The sequence below is a fragment of the Cyprinus carpio genome, chromosome A3 (genome assembly GCF_018340385.1).
Source record: "Cyprinus carpio isolate SPL01 chromosome A3, ASM1834038v1, whole genome shotgun sequence".
In the NCBI taxonomy this organism is placed as follows: Eukaryota; Metazoa; Chordata; class Actinopteri; order Cypriniformes; family Cyprinidae; genus Cyprinus; species Cyprinus carpio.
In genome coordinates this window covers 36,691,888-36,708,440 of record NC_056574.1, presented here as the reverse complement: position 1 = coordinate 36,708,440, position 16,553 = coordinate 36,691,888, and the positions used below count along the sequence as shown (strand labels likewise).

At 37.5% G+C, this 16,553-nt stretch overlaps 3 non-coding genes and 1 pseudogene across 3 annotated transcripts; all 4 read left to right on the top strand.

Moving 5' to 3' along the window:
* Positions 1 to 6,838: 6,838 nt before the first annotated feature.
* On the top strand, positions 6,839 to 6,957 carry LOC122139129. The gene has a single exon (XR_006156002.1). It is a non-coding gene; the product is annotated as a 5S ribosomal RNA (ribosomal RNA).
* An 86-nt stretch (positions 6,958 to 7,043) lies between these two features.
* Positions 7,044 to 7,162, top strand: LOC122139125. The gene has a single exon (XR_006155999.1). It is a non-coding gene; the product is annotated as a 5S ribosomal RNA (ribosomal RNA).
* Positions 7,163 to 8,747: 1,585 nt separating this feature from the next.
* Positions 8,748 to 8,867, top strand: LOC122139196. The gene has a single exon (XR_006156072.1). It is a non-coding gene; the product is annotated as a 5S ribosomal RNA (ribosomal RNA).
* An 87-nt stretch (positions 8,868 to 8,954) lies between these two features.
* On the top strand, positions 8,955 to 9,076 carry LOC122139112 (annotated as a pseudogene).
* Positions 9,077 to 16,553: the final 7,477 nt, after the last annotated feature.

Below are 16,553 nucleotides of genomic sequence, written 5' to 3'. Positions count from 1 at the left end.
AATCGGTTAAAATTTGTTACTGTGGGTTAACAGTAACTATAATTATTATATACTTAGGAACAGAGTCTGGGTCTAATCTAGGCTATCCAGGGTTTTTTATTTTTTTATTTTCATTGCATCTGAAAATGACTTTGTGCAGCACATTCAATTCACACGCTCAACCTGCCTCGCGCGTTGCTCAGCTGTGGACGATTTAAAAATGTTTAATATAAAGGTTGATGTCCCATTTTATACAGGAATTGTTCATTTAAAAAAAAAAAAAAAATCGAATTATATTGTTTGTCTAAATGAACTTGTTAACAATATAATTAGAACTATTTAACATGCACTGTGACATTTTACCCTTTTTACTTATAAACTCCTTGAGATTTTAAAGTCAGTTTGATAGTATTGAAGTTCAAGTTTTTTTAAAAAAAAGGATTAATATGCAAAATGTCAATATTCTCATATATTAGGCCTATATTTTAATTTATATTTTAAAATTCCTTTAATAAAAACAACATGCATTTTTGTTATTCGTTACCTGTCCTTTATTTTGACAGACAACTTCTTGTGAAAATATATTTGTCTGTACACTGATTAAGAAATTGTTGCGTGTTTTATAAATTATTTTCTTTATTTTAGTAAAACGTGAGGCACTGTATAATTTCGTTCCCATTATCTAGGCCTAATTAAAACAAGAAACGAATAAATTAAACTTGCACGATTTAGCTAAATCATTGAAAGTCTAAAGAATGGACGGATTAATAAAACGTTCTCATTTTTAAACTCAAGTTCTCTCATTATAATCAACAAAATAAAATACACACGATGTAAATAAGAGCTTCATTAATTGACAACTTCAGTGATTTTAAAGGGAGCCTTCTTTACTTGCTTTCATATAATTTAAGTAAAAAAATAAAAATTGCAGCCGCATTTAAATGCAGGTGTGTAAATTTGTCTGCTTGCAAGGTTTGCGCGGCGCGAGTGATGCTGAGTGCACGCGCAGCATTTATTCTTATTTGTTTTATCTTCATTACAACTCTTGTTTGGTTTTATTTTTGGATAATTGCATGTAAAAAATAATTTACGTTGTAATGCATATGCAAAATGTGGATTATTATTCATATTCAAGTGTTTGTGCGAAAATTATGCGCATGCAGGACAGGGAGGCGCCCTCTAGATCACTTGAATTGTTTCCTGATAATGAATTAACTTAAAATTGTGGTGTCTCACATACATGAGAAATATATCAGCAGAAAGCTTGAAATGTCTTTTAAACGAATCAATTCAGAACGAAAGCATTATGTAATCTGTGAAGGTTGTATTTCTCTTTAAAGGCGAGTCCATGTGGATTAAAGTCAGCACTGTGAATTTCATCTTGCAGCCGAAAAGAAAAAAAAAATTGTTTATTAATAAATAATTAAAATGTCTCCTTTTTTACAATTATTGGGCTACTTCTGCCTGTGCTTTGTGGCAAACTTAATGCATGTGCTTGAGCGCAGAATATATTAAGGCTCATTATGGATTATAGATGTAAATTTAATATAAACCTGCGATTAGTTAAATAATGACAAATGAACAGCTACACTCTCAGAAAAAAAGGTACAAAAGCTGTCACTGGGGCGGTACCTTTTCAAAAGGTACACTTTTGTACCTTTTAGGTCCTAATATGTACACTTTAGGTACTTATACGTATCTTTAAGGTGCCAATATAGACTCTTTAGGTACAAAAGTGTACCTTTTAAAAAGGTACAACCCCAGTGACAGCTTTTGTACCTTTTTTTCTGAGAGTGTAGTAACTAGAAAAATCTTACGTGGGGGGCAGACCTATTAAATACCCTCTAGACATCTCTGTTAAAGCTTTTAAAGCATTTTATACGCGTTTGCATAAATTCTTCTTTCAGAACGGTCTGTAATGGAGAGATGCTTTAACACTGTTTTTTCCTCTGAAACACAAAAACGAAAATTGAAATAAAATTGATATTTTATGTTTTGAGAATGGCCAACCCTTCTCTGCAGATATTGTTGCTTCTGGTTTGTGCATTGTAAATAGCAGGGTCGGGCCTGGTTAGTACTTGGATGGGAGACCGCCTGGGAATACCAGGTGCTGTAAGCTTTAGTTTTTTCGTCAAAATTGATCTAATATACTGCAGATTAGGGTGGCTGATCTTTGAATATCCCACACTTTGCAGCAGCCCTCGCTTACGGCCATACCACCCTGAGCGCCAAGAAATGTTAAATAAATGTGAATGCTGGATGGGGGGGAGTGGTAGGTGGAAGGGAAGAACAGGTAGACAGACAGGTGCATGAAGGAAACAACGATGAAGAAGGACATTGTGATGAAAGACAAGAAGAGGACGAATTACAACCAAAGGAAACAGAGGAAGGAACAAACAACAGACAGGAAGGAGAAAGAGGACAAGAAAAAGAAAATAATGATGAACAAATAAGAGGAAGAGGACACACAATCGACACAGATGGGACATATCTTCAAGTCATGGACAAAAAGGGAACGAACAAGGCAAAGAAACTGACAACGAAGGAGAAATAGGTTATGGAGGAGGATGAGAAGGAAAAGGTGGAGAGGGGGCAAATACGAAGAAGAGCGCTAAAGGTAAAAACCAAACATAGGAACTGCAAGGAAAAAAGTGAAATGTTTAAACAGGTTTGAGGTGTTAAAGGGAATGAAGGAGGAAGACTGAGAATGATGGGTTTTAGATATTTATTTTTTTTTTCTTTTTAATGGTTTTAAGTGTTGTTGACTTTTAATGCAAGAGGACTTTTGAATTTAAAGAAATTTGAATATGTAAAAGAAAAATGTAAAGGAGAAGACATTGTTGTGCTACAAGAAACAAACTGGAGAGAAAATGCAATGAATGATTATAAAAAGAGTTGGGAAGGGGGGGATTTTATACAATAATGGAGATGGGAGGTTTGGGAGAGGTGTGGCTTTTTTAATGAAGGATGATGTTTTTAAAGCAAGTAAAATTTTATACAAAGATAAGATGGGTAAATGTATGGTTGTTGAGACAAAACATGAAGGAAGGGAATTGATTTTAGTAAATGTACATGCACCAACGGAGGAGAAGGAAAAGAAAGAGTTTTTTAATGTTTTAAGAAGTATTGTAAAGAAGTATAAGGAAGTAATAATGATGGGGGATTTCAACACAGTTTTTAGTAAACAAGACATGGCAGAAGGAATGGTTTTTAAAACTGACAAGGGGAGAAAAGAATTAAAAGCATTAATGTCAGAAAATAATATGATAGATGTGTGGAGAGAAAGAAATGAAAAGAAAAAAGAATTTTCAAGAAGGCAAATAGTGGGGCAGTTTGTGTGCGAAACAAGAATTGACTTTATTTTATGTACGAGAAATGTGGAGAATTTTATAGAAAAGATTAAGTATGAAGAAACAAGTTTTAGCGATCATAAGTTGTTATTTTTTTAAATGGACTGGAATAAAGTGCAAAGAGGGCCAGGAATATGGGTTTTAAATACAAAAATGTTAGAAAATGAAGACTATGTTTTAAAGGTTAAAGAAATTATAGAAAAAGAAAAGAAAAATGAAATGTATGAAGAAGATAAGAGAATATGGTGGGAGAACGTTAAGTTTTTAATAAAAAAATTCTCAATTAAGTATTGTAGTCTAATACGCAAATGCAAAAGATACAAAGAAAAAGAAATAAAGGAAAGTTTGGAAGTGGAATTGAATAAAGAATATAAAGATATACAAAAGATAAAGGAAATGGATGAAAAACTGAAAGAAATAGAGGAAAAAGAATATGAGGGGGCAAGGTTAAGAAGCAAAGCTAAATATACTGTGGAGGGAGAAAAATGCACAAAGTTTTTTTTTGATTTGGAAAAAAAGAGAGGGAAAGCTGAAACAATAAAAGAGATAAGAGGGGGGAGGGGGGGGAGTTGTAGAAGGGAATGAAAAGATTTTAGAAGAAATAAAGAATTTTTATGAAGATCTTTTTAGTGCAAGGGGTGTAGAAGAAAACAAAAAAAGGGAACTGTTGAATCGGATAAAAGTAAAAATCAGCAAGGAAGATAAAAAAGAATGCGATCAAAAAATCGGAGAAGAAGAGATTGAAAGAGCAATACAGCAGCTGAATAGAAAGAAAAGTCCAGGGATAGGTGGTTTGGGAAGTGAATTTTATATATGTTTTAAAGAGATTTTAACAAAGATCTTAAAGGAAGTTTTTTTTAGTGAAATTTTTGAAAAGGAGAAGTTAATGAAAGAATGGGGATGGGGATAAACAAAACTGATATATAAAAGGAAAGGAGAAAAGCTAGATTTAAAAAACTATAGGCCGATCACGATGCTTAACACAGATCTTAAGATTTTAGCGAAGGTTTTAGCAAACAGGTTAAAGGAAGTAATGCCAAGTATTATCGAAACAAACCAAGCATACGGAGTAAAAGGAAGGGATATAGCGGACATAACAATGAGCATAAGAGACACAATATGGTACATGAAAGAAAAAAATGAAGATGGTTACGTAATTAGTCTAGATTTTGAAAAAGCGTTTGATCGGGTTGACCACGGGTATTTATTTGATGTTTTAAAGGAATTTGGTTTTGGGGGAGATTTTATCAAATGGATTAAGATTTTATATAAGGGTGCTTTAACGAGAATAAAATGTAATGGGTTTTTAACAGAATGTTTTAAAATTACGAGATCGATAAGACAGGGTTGTCCGCTTTCAGCATTATTATATTCACTTGTATCGGAACCGTTAGGATTGGCTATAAAACAAAAAGAAGGAATAATTGGAATTGAAATTGAGGAAAATAAGGCTGAGGGAAAGGTTTTTCAATATGCTGATGACACAACGATAATAGTAAAAGGAAAGGAAAGCGTCATAGAAGTTATGAAGGTTGTAGAAGAATATTGTAAAGGATCTGGGAGTAAATTAAATGAAGAAAAGACGGTATATATGAGATTTGGTAAAGCAATGGTTTTAAGGGATTGTTTTAATTTTAAGGAAGTGGAAGAAATTAGGATTTTAGGAATTTTAATGGGGAAAAATGAGAGGAAAGTAAGAGATGAAATGTGGGAGGAACTAGTAACAGGAATAGAGAGAAGGTTAAATTTTTGGAAATTAAGAACAGGTTTTAGTATTGAATGTTTTAATGGTATCTAAGTTATGGAATGTTTTATATGTGTCGGATATGCCACTGTGGACAGAAAAGAGGTTGAAGAAATGTTTTCTTGACTTTTTATGGGAGGGGAAACCAGCAAGAATAGCCTTTTAACACAATTTTAGGGGCGACAGAGAAGGGAGGTTTAGGTTTAATGGATGTGGAACAGAGGAAAAATAGCTTGAGAGTGAAAGTAGTGAGGAAATACCTACACGATGAGGGCAAACCAGAGTGGAAAAAGACAATGAAATATTTTTTAAACAAATGTGGGGATTTTAACATGGGGGATGGAATTTTATGGATGAAAACAAAGAATTGGATGACAGAACGATTACCAGAGTTTTATAGGGAAATTTTTAGTGCCTGGGGGAAATTTTTAGATAAAGTTGAGTACGATGCACATGGGAGAGAAAACATTTTAAATCAACCTCTGTTCTTAAACAAAAACATTTTAAAACAAGACAAAGAAATGTTTTTAAAGAAATGGATGGAAGTGGGGATAACAAGAGTGAGAGATGTGTTATATGAATTTAAAGAAGGGTTTTTACCAACACAATTTATTGTGGATGCAATGGAAGAGGCAAAAGAGGATTACAGTGAACAAGAAATAAAAAATAAATATGAAATCATTAAAAGTGCAATACCCAAAGAGTGGATTAAAAGAATAGAAAGTATGGAAGGAGAGCCAAAAGAGAAATGTATTTATGTGAAATTAGGGGAAAAACTTTATGATTTTAAGGAATGTACTCTGAAAATGATTTATTGTTCTTTTAGAGATGGTGTTTTTAAAGAGCCGATTGCAAATGGATACTGGGTGCAGAAATTCAAAGATTTAAAAAAAGAGTGTATATGGAGAAACATGACGGGGAAGTGTGTGGAAACAAAATTGGGATGTTTGGAGTATTTTATAAGGCATAAAGTGATTTTTACTGAGGCTATTTTAAATAAAATAGGAATGGAAGAAAACGCTCTGTGTAAAGTGTGCCAGGAAAAGGAAGAGGGGATTTTACATATGTTTTTATATTGTAGAGAACTGGAGGAATTTTTAAGGAAATGTAAATGTTTAATTAAAGATGTGACTGAGGAGTGGGATGAAAATGTAATGGAATGGAACAGAGTGGTGATGTTTGGATGGGAAAAGAAGTGTCAAAACAAAACCTTTATAAATCTGTGTATAATGTTAATGAAATGTGCGATATGGGAGAGAAGAATTGTGGCTAAGAAAGAAAAAATTGTGTTAGACGTGTGGACTGTGTTTAAAAGGAAAACAGAATCATATATTGAAAGACTGTATGTGTACTTTAAAGGTGTAAATATGTTAGACTCTTTTTATGATGTTTTTACCCCACAAGTTTGTTGTGTTTTAAACGATTTAATGTGGAAGTTGCCAGAAAGTGGAAGAGTTTTTTTAAATTATCTATGTAAAGGAAAGATGTGTAATGTAGAGATGTGTAAGGACGATGTTCTGTATTTTCTATTGATTGTGCTTAATCTATTGTATTTTATTGATTGAAATTTCTTAATAAAAAAAAGCGCGCCCGATCTCGTCTGATTTCGGAAGCTAAGCAGGGTCGGGCCTGGTTAGTACTTGGATGGGAGACAGCCTGGGAATACCAGGTGCTGTAAGCTTTATTTTTTTCGTCAATATGGATCTAATACATTGAGCATTAGGGTTGCTGATCTTTAAATAGCCCACACTTTGCAGCAGTCCTCGCTTACGGCCATACCACCCTGAGCGCGCCCGATCTCGTCTGATCTCGGAAGCTAAGCAGGGTCGGGCCTGGTTAGTACTTGGATGGGAGACCGCCTGGGAATACCAGGTGCTGTAAGCTTTAGTTTTTTTACATCAAAATTGATCTTATATACTGCAGATTAGTGTGGCTGATCTTTAAATAGCCCACACTTTGCAGCAGCCCTCGCTTACGGCCATACCACCCTGAGCGCGCCCGATCTCGTCTGATCTCGGAAGCTAAGCAGGGTCGGGCCTGGTTAGTACTTGGATGGGAGACCGCCTGGGAATACCAGGTGCTGTAAGCTTTAGTTTTTTTTATCAAAATTGATCTAATATACTGCAGATTAGGGTGGCTGATCTTTGAATAGCCCACACTTTGCAGCAGCCCTCGCTTACGGCCATACCACCCTGAGAGCAGTAGAGAGCTACAGGAAGTGAGTCCTGTAGTAGTAGGAAGAGAGAGGCTCTTCCATTTTGTAGTTTAGTTTAGTTTTATTCTTTTTGTTTAGTTTTTTTTTTGAGTTTGTATTAGTTTTGGGGTTTTTTTACCCCCAAACAGTTTATACTGTTTGGGGTTTCATATAACAAAATGACGGATTTAACGGACAAAGGACACGGACTGGCAAAAGAACATGAGATGGGGAACAGAGAATCAGGATATGTTGCAGACGAGATGGAAAGGAATATAAATGAAGGGAATGGTGAAAGTAGAAATGAAACATGGGCAAAGGTGGTTTCAAGGAGAAAACAAGACGGAAAATCAACTGGACAAGAGAGGAAAAGAGATATACAAACAACTGAAGGTACTGGAACTAATAAAGAAGGTGGAGGAAAAAAGAAATGATTTATCTCAACGACAACAAATGGTAATGAAGTTACTGGGCAAACAAACAAAGTATCAGAGGGAATACAGGAAAAGAAGCTTTAGTTTTTAACAATGACTGTAAAAGACATAGAAAACACAACAATAATAATGATAATTAAATCATCTTTGAAGAGAAAGTTGGAATTGGAAAACTGATTGGACTAAGAAGAAAGAATAACAATGATTTTGAAATGACTCGTGGAAAGTGAGATGGACTGTGATTCGCTGTTGAATGGAATAATGATTAATGGACAAGAATGTGAGATAAGGAAGCTGTGTGCAACAGAAAGAATGGTATCTTTCTTGAGCCTGCCCAGCTATATAGATGATGATGAACATTATTCATTAAAACTGATAAATTGGGGAGTAACTCCCACTTTTGCCTCTAAGAAGGAGATATCATCCGGGGACAACAGTGGCGGACGGGACGCGTTTTATAAAGGTAAAGTTTCTACAAGAAGTGACGTCTTTACCATATAATACAAGGTTCATGACTGAAGAAGGAGTGCAGTACTACAGAGTGATTCATGATCTAATCAAGTGAAGACATGCAGGATCTGTGTAGTGTGGAGCATGAGAAAAAGGACTGTCCTCAATTCAAATGTAGAGACGTCTTGAGCAGGGGCATTATGCGCGAGACTGCAAAGTCCCGCGGTGCCGAAGGCTGCGACAAAGCTAATGATGGATGCAGCCTGGTGAGACTTGGAAAATGAGGTACCGCCTGGGACACAAATATGGAAGTAAGCAGGAGGTTTTGGGAGCTACTGCATCTAGTGACTGTTTTAAATCTTTAACTAAGGCCCACTCACTTTGAAGATAAACAGGCTGACGAGGAAGACCACCCTGAAACCGCCCGATGAGAATGATCTCGGAACTAAGGAGGGAGAACAAGGAATGTAGATGGAGAAGGAGTACCGCCTGGAGGATAAAAGGTGCTTTAATTTAGTTTTTTCTAAGTCTATATGGAAGAAGTGGACATGAGGGATGCTGATCTTTAAATAGCCCACACTTTGCAGCAGCCCCTCGCTTACGGCCATACCCACCCTGAGCGGGCCCGATCTCGTCTGATCTCGGAAGCTAAGCAGGGTGGGGCCTGGTTAGTACTTGGATGGGAGACCGCCTGGGAATACCAGGTGCTGTAAGCCTTTAGTTTTTTCGTCAAAAATTTATCTAATATAACTGCAGATTAGGGTGGCTGATCTTTAAATAGCCCACACTTTGCAGCAGCCCTTGCTTACGGCCATACCACCCTGAGCGCGGCCGATCTCGTCTGATCTCGGAAGCTAAGCAGGGTCGGGCCCTGGTTAGTATACTTGGATTGGAGACCGCCTGGGAATACCAGGTGCGGTAAGCTTTATTTTTTTTCGTCAATATTGATCTAATATACCAGCAGATTAGGGTGGCTCGTCTGTTCTTGAAGCTAAGGCAGAGTTGGGCCTGGTTAGTACTTCCTGAGATTGAGAGACTGAGTGGGAATACCCGTGGTCTCTGTAGGGGCATACACTGTGCCGTAGCCAAATCGCTTTTTACGTGTCTTACGCATTCTTTGTGTCTATTATGATCTAATGATAAACTACACCTGTTGCGCATTGGAGGTTGTTGTCTGATGCCCGCTTTACCCCCTGAAAGATAGTCCCAACGCGCTTATCTTGAAAGCTAATGCCGTCTCGTGTTCTCACGGAAAGCTACTTGGATGGAGAAAAAACTTGTCTGGAATCCGCATGTTTCTGTAGGCTTTAAAACTTTTATCTTCTCTCGTTGAACTTGATCTATATAACCTGAAGACTAGGGTGGCTGATCTTTAACATAGCACCACATTTTTTCAGCAGCCCTCGACTACGGCCATTTCCATTCCTGAGCCGCAATAGAGAGCTGATTGTGAAGGTCGTTTTTGAACTGCAGGTGGAAGAGAAAGGCTCTTCTAAAGCTTTATTTCTTATTTTAGTTTTTTTCTGTTTATTCTGGGGGAGGAGATTTGGGTTTGTTTGGAAAAAAGCCCACGCTTTAAGCCTCCAAGCAGTTTATCTGCCTTGGAGGACAAGCCCTTGTTTTTGTTTACAAAAAAATGGATGGACCAACATGGTTAAAGATCTCGGCAATGGCTGAGAGGACGCGAAGAGCGGTTGGAACAACATGGAGCAGATAGAGGATCAAGAGAGACAAATGGAGGAAATATGGACCATGGAGCACAGAGGAGAATCAAGCAAAGAGTGAATTATTTTAAAGAAGCAACAGTGTCCAGGTGTTGGACTTAAAGGGAAATAAGGAGGTTGAAAGCTATGGATATATTAAAGTAGTTTCAGAGAAGATTTGGATTTGGTAAATTGCTGGCCAGTGAGACCAAAAAGTTATGGGGAGGAGGAAATATGATGACTGTGGGAAGTGTGCAGAGCTTTGTGATGTGTTTTACTGGATGGAATTGGAAATAAACGGTCAATTCTTCGAAATAAGGAGGCTGAGGGATAAAGGAACATATTGTGTCTTTTCTTCACCTGCCAGGTACATATTTGGAGGATGAACAGTGATTGAGACCCATCTACTGAAGTTTTGGGGAGTTAATCCACCTTTCTTGACAAAATAAAGACGAGAAGAGTAGCCGGTTTATCCTGCTTCGTTAAAACGAACATTGTGATGGAACAAGGTTATGTGAATGAAGGTTAAATTGTCCAAAAAGAGGTCCACAGCACGACACTACCCTATAGTGGCAAAATTTGAAAACGGCAGATGGGCGTTCATGTACTTTAGGGGTCATACAGTAGGACAGGAAAAAAAACTATGTCGCACGTGTTTTAGGGCAGCCAGGACACATTTTCAGGGACTTTTCCCTGATTTCAATTGTTTTGATGCTATGCTTTTGAGCAAGGGCATTTTTGCGAAAGACTGTAAAAGCTGATACATGTCTGGATTGTGGGAAAGTATTCATGAGGTGTGGACTATGTGAAAGCTGAACTGAAGAAGAGATAAATGATGAAACTGATAATGGTTGAACCAGAGGAGAATCATTGAGAGTATGGACATAGTCCCTAAATGAGGGAGAGAGGGAGATGGGTCCTCTGGAATGACAGTAAAAGTCCACGGCTTTTGTCCAGGAAAAGGGTGGGGATAAGCAGTTTGGAGAGGAGGTTTTTTCAGAGGGGGGGATTCTTTTTTTTTCTTTTTGGGGTTGATGGTGGATGGTGTGTTTTTTTGGAAACATATGCTAGAGGGGGTGTAGGGTCCGGTGGGGATGATATAAATAAAGAAAGACAGGCGAAACAAAAAGGAGAAGGAGCAATATAGGCAATGCATTAGAAGTGGAATTTGGAGGAGCTGAGGAGAGGGGAAATGAACAAAGAGTATGGACATAGTGGATGATGCGTGGTGTGTAAATCATATAGCTCTAGGATACAGAAAGTAGGGGAAAAAGGACAGGAGAAGCTAAGAGAGAAGTGAAACTCAAGCACAAAAGATGATGGCGAGTTTTAATGGGAGAAGGTGTGTTGAGAGAAAAGTATGAAATATGAATGTGTTGATGTTAATGGTCTCTATGTATTTCATATTTCAATCAATTGACCGTGAGGGGTGATTAATGAGACGCTGGTGATAAATTTGAGGCGGCTATGAAGAGCAAATGTTGGCGAAAGTGGTACCACTATGCAAAAAATCGCTGAGTGATTAATGATTATTGCAAGGCGAAACATTTTGCGCGTCTCACGCAAACGATGACAGGTGATGGAAGCTATTTTAAAAGAAGTTGGAGAGGAGGAGTTTATTTGTAACAATGGTGGGGGGGAATGGGGAAAGGTGGTTGGGTTGCGGTTTTATGTAAAAGACACATTGAGTGATGATGTTGAAATCATATATCGGGGATAATGGAGGGAAAATGTCTTATTGTGAAAATGGTTATAGAGGGGGAAAATGTTTTTGTGTGTAACGTTGCATGCCCCAAATGAAGAGGCTGAAAAAAAATATTTTTTAAGGCGATTTAAATGAGTCACGATTGGAAAAATGGGAAAATATTATTGTACTGGTAGATTTTAATACAGTATTTTTAGTAGATTAGAATATAGAGCAAATGATATTGTCTATAAAAGAGATGAGCGGGAGGGAAGAATTGCTTAAATTAATGGATAAATATGATCTAGTAGATATATGGAGAGAGAGGAATGAGGGATATACGAGAAGATTTTTCAAGACGAACAATTGGGTGAAGGATAAAATGAAGCCCCCAAAGTAGAATAGATTTTATGGTTAATTACAAGAAATATGAGAGAGGAGATGGATAATATACATTATAAGATGACTTCTTTAAGTTGAATCATGGATGTTTAATAGTACATATGAATGAAACAGGGGGAGAGAGAGGAAAGGGAATATGGTGTTTAAATAATGACCCTTTTGATAAGATGAAGGGTAGAAAATGAGATAGTAGAAAAATAATAATGAAAGAGAGAGAGAATGAAATGTATCAACGAAGATAAAAGAGTATGGTGGGATAATGTAAAGTATGAAATAAAAAAATATTCAATAAGGTATAGTGGTTTGATACAAATGACTAGCGGGAGCGAAAGAAAGCTCCAAAGTGTTAGAAAGGTTTTTTTTGAAAGAAGAACTACCTACAAAAAGAGAAAGGGGATATAGAACGATTTTAGTGTATGAGACTATGATTAAAGGAGATTGAAGAAGGAAAATGTAGAGGGGCTATGATTAGAAGTAGGGCTAAACATGTTAATAGAAGGGGAAAGGTGCACAAAATTCTTCTTGAGTCTAAAGGAAAATAGACAGAGGGCTGATATAAAGGAGAGGTTTTAAAACAAGATGGAAGCAGATCGTGAAGGGAATTAGAGAGATATTGGTGAGTGTAAAGGAGTTTTTTGAACGTCTTTTTAAAAGGGAGGGGACGGCAAGAAGAAGAAAAGGAGTTTTTTAATTAAGTAAGTAACAAAAAAACTAAGGCAGTAAACTAGGATAGGGGTCAGGATTGTAAAGTAAAGTGGGGGGGGTGATATGACCAGATTTCTATTTCAGATGAAGAAGTATCGACCCACCACTAGGTAGCCATATCACAGTTGAATAATGGGAAAAGTCCTGGGGCTGATGGATTGACTAGCGAAGTTTTTATAAGGCTTTTAAGAACATATTAACACCTGTTTTTTAAAAGAAATATATTAAACAATATATGATAAAGGGGAAGCAAGTCAATTGATGATAATAGGAATGGTGAGATGAAATTAATTTTTAAGAAAAGCGGGGGGGATTCAGCAGATCTGAAGAACTATAGGCCGATATCGATCATGTTTAAATACAGATTTTAAAATCTTAGCTAAAGGGTTTTGGCAAATCGAGTAAAGAACGGTATTGCCAGGAATAAAAACAACGAATCAGGCATGCAATCCATCATAGGGAGGGAAATTACAGATACAGTCAGTAATATAAGGGATAAAAAAAGGTATATGGGTAGAGAATAAAAAGGAAGGTTACATGGTGAGCTTAGATTTAGAAAAAGCCTTTGATAGGGTGGAGCATGATTATTTATTTAGACCTTTTAGAGCAATGTTGGTTTTGGGACGGGAATAGGTATATAAAATGGATTCGAGCTTTAGTATAAAGATGCAATTAGCTTTGTGAAGTGTGTAATGGCTTTGTGACAGATGCTTTTGGCATAACAAGGTGATAAGGGAAACAGGTCAATTTAGCTCAAGGGCAATTTGCTCTCAAGTCATTGTTTTAAGATTTTTTTAAAGGGAATTTGAACAGAATCACTGTTTCACGGCTGATCAATGAAACGGCCCACGATTCACTGAACGAGCCGTTTAACATGAAATCTGCGCTGGATATTAATATCCAAGAGTTATAGTGAAAAAACACTATTATTAGCACAGTAACAAGATCAGCAGTTTAAGACATTAACTTGTACGCACAAAACACAAGATACTTCTCATTTCATATAAATAAGGCTTTATTAATAAAATCTAAGACATATAAACTAATCCAACACATAAGCACACGCAGTCACACATTCACACAAGTTGCAGGAAGAATAGAAACTTAGGAAAGAATGAGTTTTTAAGAGAATGAAAAATGTGAAATCCCAAGTTTACAGCAATACGTGAAATTGCATAGACATGAACAACCATCAGTCACTTAATTAACCCTCGCATTGAGTTCATCAATTAGGTTAAAATTATATTAGATAACACCAGTACAGATGATAGAGTGTGGTCTGGAGGTTACTTGCGTTGCCCTGTGTAACGGGGGTGTTTCCCTTTGTTGTTGCTGGACAAGGGGGTTTCCCGAAGTTGCTGATTGGCTGGAAGTTCATGGTCGTTGAAGTGACGTCTTGGGAAGCCCGTGGTTGGCGTTGGCTGACGATGCAGAGTTTGTGGGCTGCTGGTTAAAGTTTCAGACGGGCACGCGAGGTCAGACTCGGAGACACGGCGTTACAAAACTTAACTCAGAAACACAAACTCTCAAATGGAAAAAAGAAAATAATCTAAAGTAAAAGGACAGAAGTAAAGTTTGACGAGACTAGGTGGTGTTTCTTCTCATCGTGGCTATTCCCCTAGCAGCAGCGTGCAGGCCGAAGCACGCTGGAACGGCGCTCGAAGAATGCTAAAAGCAAAAGCAAAAAGCAGGCTAAAGGCCGGCATGAAACTGATAGCAAAAGCTAAACGCAAGCTAAAACTAAAAGCAAAATTTGATGGTGTCCTGAGTATTTAAACTGGCGTTTTGGCCACACCTCAATGTTGTCTTGACCAATCTAGATATTGTCTTTTCTCGGTGCCCGGTTGCATTGTTTGTCCCCCCCATTCATAAATCATACGTTATCTTATCAAGCACGGGTCCGAATTTTCCCGCTCTTGCAGGGTATAATTTGGACATGATTCCTAGAAACAAGAATATGATACATTTGGACAAATAACTGATGGTCAGAAACGTTTTCAAGCAAGAAGATTCAAACACACACACATACTAAACATGATATGATCCCTTAAGCTATTCAAGAGTTATTTAAAAAGACATACACAATAAGTGATTAGAAACATTAAAGTCAAATGTGTGGGTTACATAAATGATATGGAGTTAAGCAATGGACTGATATCCATTTAGAAGTCTTATTTGAGTTCATTTTGGTGCATATATGCATTGGAAGGCATTCTCTGTGCCATTCTGTGGAGTAAGGATATGTCCCTGTGAAGACCAGAGAGGTTAACAGGTCTCCTTAGGAATTTCATTGTCTGGTTTCCTTCGATGGGTGGGGGAAGATCAATCCAAAGCCGCTTGTGCATCATGATTACTATCATGGGTTTACATGTGATGGTAACGCTGTGCATCTCTTTGACTTACTTGTCCCCAAATTTGACAATCTCTTCCCTGAATTGAAATTTGTGAATAATTGTTCTAATGGTGTTAATGTTGAAAGCTGTTCTGTGATTAAGAGTTGCGTTGGTTATCAGACTGTGGTGCTAGGAGTTGATTTTACCAACATCCATGCCTTTCCGTGGAATTCGGCTCATGTTTCAACCAGACTCTCCCGAACGAATCTTTAATGTGTCTGGTTCACGCTACAAAGGTCAATAAGGCAGGGATGTCCCTTATCTGCATTATTATACCGTATTGTTTTGCTGAACCTTTAGGCTTAATAGTTGCAGAAGAGGAAAAGATTAAAGGAATTTGGTTTTGGGGGGGGGAGAGGAAAAGAACAAAAAATTTATCAATATGCAGATGATACAACTTTTGATTGTAAAGGATATTTTGGGAGTATTAATGAGGCTATGGGGAAAAATACAAAATATTGTATGGGTCTGGGAGCAAAATTAATATAGAAAAAACTGTAGTATGAGAATAGGGAAAGGCGGAACAATTATCTGGTTTATTTTTAATTTTAAAGAGGAGGTGGAAAAGATGAAAAATTTTTGGGAATTAGAAATTGGAAAGGATGAAAAAAATCGAAACGAGAGACATAATATGGGGTGATATTGTAGGAGGAATGGAGAGAAAGTTGACTTTTTTGGAAACAACGAGTGGTGAAACTTGAAGGCACCTTTTTGGTTTGTGAATGCGCTGATGCTTTCAAAAAATTTTGTATGCTTTAGAGGCAGTGATGGAGTAACTCGAGTCCTGGACTCGGACCTCGAGTCCGACTCAAGTCACTATCTTTGGAACTCGAGTCCCCGACTCAAGACTCGCCATTCTCTGGAACTCGTGACTCGACTTGGACTCGCGGAACTGATGACTCGTAACTTGGACTAGGACTCGACGGATATATAAAATCGGACTTGAGCATTCATCATGTTGTTTTTTGACTAAATATAGTTATCAAAAAAAAAATTATTATAGATGTGTTACACTTTCCCTGTTTTTCGTGCCCACAGACCGGCCGGGATCAAATTTTCGCCGGGATCAATTTTTTCCCCTCACAGACACTCGCTCTCTTTGCTTGACAACACACTCAATGACGACTCTACGCTCGTGCATGTCAGATCAGATTATATGATTTTTTTTTGCCTGTTGCGATAGTCACTGTGTCAGATGGATGAAGCAATTTTGACTCCTAAGTCCTGTGGGTGTCGTGAACAAGAAACTGTCAACTAACGTTACCGGTGCTTTCTGACAAGTCGCGCGTGCCGTCACAGACACACACACACACACACACACACACACACACATACATTCACTTGAACACATACAAACGCACACTCCACGCGAAATCACTCGTCACCTCACACACGAACCTCTCTCTCTCTCTCTCTCTCTCTCTCTCTCTCTCTCTCTCACTACACACACACACAACACACACACACTCTCCTCTCTAAGAAACTCGTCTCTCTCGGCATTCGTATTGATTTTTA